Source organism: Acomys russatus, chromosome 15 (assembly GCF_903995435.1).
Source record: "Acomys russatus chromosome 15, mAcoRus1.1, whole genome shotgun sequence".
NCBI lineage: Eukaryota > Metazoa > Chordata > Mammalia > Rodentia > Muridae > Acomys > Acomys russatus.
Genome location: NC_067151.1, coordinates 59,138,468 through 59,142,622, shown reverse-complemented (window position 1 = coordinate 59,142,622; position 4,155 = coordinate 59,138,468).

Genomic DNA, 4,155 nt, shown 5'->3' with positions numbered 1-4,155 from the left:
TGCAAGGCTTCACAGCACAATCTGAGCAGTGTAAGTCTGTTCTTAACCCTCTTTGCTCTTTTGTCTTCCTCCCAGCAAACATCCCACTCACACTTGCAGTTCTGTAGCTTCCCTGGGCACCAGCTCCTTCCTCCTCAACTCCCTGTGCCCTCTCCCCATGGCTCCTTCTCTCACTCCTCCTCCCCTGGCTCCCCGGAAGTCCAGCCCTATTCTGTCCCCTGTTCATCTATTGGCTGTAAGCTGCTTTATTGACATAACAGGGGGACAACTGGGGAGCAGAGTTTACACAACATTTAGACAGAAAATCAGAATTTTAAACTACACAATAACGTTATGCCTAAAGGTGGTAACCGGAACATAGATCATCTGTGTGGTACTGGACACAAGCATGAAAGGGCCACAGAGATTTGGACCTGTATTCTAAAAGGCTACTGAGGCCAAGCAAGCAGTGTATGGCAGGGTCGGATAAAGCAGTGAAGAAGGAACCTAAGTTACAGCAGAGACTCCAGTATATCAGAGATGCCTGAAACATGCCATGCTCACAGAGCAAAGCTGAAGACCCCAGAGGAGCTGCCCCAAGAGAGGTCACTCATGCTGCAGGAAAGGCAGGCTTGCTGGGCCCCAGATAACTTTGTCGCGATCCCTAGTTGCCAGACATGGAACTGCAAGGTTTGGTGTTTGGGCCGCTGAGTTTGGCTTTTGCTTTGGTCTGGTCTTTAGTAGCGGTTCTACCATTTCTCTTCTAGACTGGAAGTCTTTACTCTGTTCTTTCGTCAGATACTCTATCACAGAACACCTGCGGACATTCTGCATGGTGGAGTACTTGTGTTTTGACGTTAGCCAGCTTCATAGTGAGGAGATTATCAAGACTATCAGGAAGAAACTTCGGGCTTCTGAGCTACCTTAGCACTGTAAGAAGACCTCTAGGCAGCAGAACCTAGTAAGAGGAAGGTGGCTCATTAGGGAAGTGAAAGGTATACTAGAATCTTGGCCACTTCCTGTCTCTTAGTCAAGAGTCACCCAACCATGAGGTGAACACACATCTTTTACCAGGCACTCCCACCATTATGTTCTGTGTCGCTACAGGCCCAGAGCAGTGGAATCAGACAGTGGTGGACCAAAACCTCTGAGATGAAATCATGAGCCAATGTAAAACTTTCCTCTGGTGGTTAGTTTATCTTTGGTATTTTATCATAGTCATTAATACTTTCAAGTTATAAGAAATATATTTCACTGGGCGGTGGTGACACACACCTTTAATCCCAGCACTTGGGAGGCAGAGGCAAGCGGATCTCTGTGAGTTTGAGGCCAGCCTGGTCTACAAAGTGAGTCCAGGACAGTCAAGGGTGTTACACAGAGAAACCCTGTCTCAACAACAACAACAACAATAAAATAAATAAAGAAAGAAAGAATAAAAAGAAAGAAAAAAAAAGAAATATATTTCAAGGTATGGTGGCACATAGCTACTAGCACTTGGGGTAAAGGTAGGGGATTGAGGTTAAATTTAAGACCATTCTGAGCTATAGAGTAAGATTCTAAAGGGAAATTCACATTGACACACACATACATACATACATACATATGCAAGCATGTGACAGATATATATTTCATTTCAGATTATATATACACACACACACACACACACACACACACACACACACACACATATATATATATATCGAGAGAGAGGGAAGGAGAGAGAATAGAATGGGAGCCAGGCACAGTAGCATGTGCTTATAGTCCCAGCTACTCAGGAAGCTATGAAAGGATACTTGCTGGAATCCAAGAGTTCCAGATATGAATAGACAAAATATATACTAAGACTTTCTCTGAAGAAAAATAGAAAAGAAAGGGAATTTTTTAAAGTAGTACTAGGAATCAAACATAGAGCCTAGACCATGTTCTACTATTGAGCTACCATTTGAATGTTTTTGTTCAATTACTTTTTGTTGTTATTGGTTTTGGTTTTGGTTTTTGTGGCATAAGATGCTCCAGCTAAGTTTTCTGGGCTCAAGTGATCCTCCTGCCTCAGCTTCCTGTATAGCTGGGTCTAAAGTTGGCACCATTTTGTCCTGTTCATCAAGGAGAGAGGAAACAGAAGTAATTTCTGAAAGTAGTTCATTTTCCACTCGCTACGTGGCATTGGAACTTGAACCTCAGGAGTGGGCTGCTTAGTAAAAAGATTCTCCTCAACTCTCCCACACCATAAGAGGGTCAACCCAACAGGTGTACAAATCGCAACACAGAAACATGGATTCAACTCTCCCACAGCATACAAGGGTCAAACCAACAGGTGCACAAATTGCAACAAGAAACATGGGACAGAAAGGAAACGCAATCTTCCAAAGGACCAACTCCTCAGTCACTGACTGCAAAGATGATGAACTAACTAAAGCCCCACATGAATATTTCAAAAACATTTCTAATAAAGTGGCAGTGATCTGGAGGAAAATATAAACAAGTAGATGGATTCAATATAGGGCTTGGAGAAGAAAGTCATAAACCCAGAAGAAAAAGTCAATAAAATGGACAAGAAAGTCAACAACATGGTAGGAAAACTCAGCAATCAAACTGAAAATTTGACAAGCAAATAGACATCTTGGAAATGAAATTTTTCAATGAATCAAAAAAACAAAAACCAAAAACAAACAACCACAAAACAGAACCCACGGTGGAAAGCATCTCCAATAGGCCTGAGCAAGAAGAACAAAAAGATGTCATGGGGCAAGAACGAGGCTGCATTCAAACACCAATAAGGGAAAAGTAGCGTTAGGTTCACAGGGCCACACCATCTAAAACCCCTGGAATATGATCACAGAATCAGATCCAGAAATTCAGGAGAAAGATCAAATAAAACTAAAGGCCCAAACATCAAAGCAGAAAATTCCTCAAATCTAGAGGGGAAATATAGACATTCAAGTACAAGAGACATTGAGAACTCTGAATAGCTGTGAGCAAAGAAGAATCTTGCTATAACTTATTATAGTCAAGACGTCAAAAATGCAAAGCAAAGAACTATATTAAAAGCTGCAAGGGAAAAATACCAAATTGCCTACAAAGGTAGAAATGTCAGAATAACATCAGATATCCTGTCAGCATCTCTAAGAACTAAGAAAGCACAAATGATAGATCTCAAGCCCTGAAAGTAATAACAGCCAACCAGCATCCATATGTAATAAAGCTATATTTTAAATTTTATCGGAAAATAATCACATGTGAATATAAGCACAAGGCAAAGGAATTCATCACCACTGAGCCAGCCTCGTGTAATACCATCTTTAAAGAAGTAATGTGCTCAGAGGACTCTCAGCCACAAGAGAACAGGAAAGAGTGACTTTATAGAGGAACAGATGGGACTCCATCGTGCCAGTACAGTCAACAAGCAAATCCTTTTTTTTTTTTTTTTTTTTCCTTAATTAATTGTATATTGAGTGTTTTGCCTGCATGTACACCTGCAGGCCAGAAGATGGTGCTAGATCTCATTATAGATGGTTGTTAGCTAGCATGTGGTTGCTGGGAATTGAACTTAGGACCTTTGAAAGAGCAGCCAGTGTTCTTAACCTCTGAGCCATCTCTCCAGCCCCTAGCAAATCCTTAACACTAACGGGGAAGAAATTAAAAACACACAACAGTCCAACCAGCCAGAAACACAGTCACATTTGGGCATCACTAAACATTTCTCAATAATATCCTTAAAAGTAAGTGGCCTCAACCCACCAACAAAGAAACACAGACTGGCTGACAAGATTTAAAAATTAGACCCTACTCTCTGTTGTCTCTAAAACAATATACCTACTGGTTTAAAAAAATCCACAGACTAAGAGCTAAAGAATGGAAAATACTTTATCAAGCATATAGAAACCAAAACCAAGCTGACACATCTATTCTGATATCTGAGAAGAGACTTGAACCAACAAGAAGAGATGAAAAAACTACTACATGTTAGTAGAGGGGAAATTCATCAAGAAGACACAATATTGTAAATATTTCCCTAATTAACATAGGTACAAAAAATTTTATGGGGGTTGGAGAGATGGCTCAGCAGTTAAGAGCACTGGCTGTTCTTACCAAGGACCTGGGTTCAAATCCCAGTACCCACATGGCATTTCACTGTCTGTAATTCCAGTTCGAGAGGACTTGACACCCTTACACAGA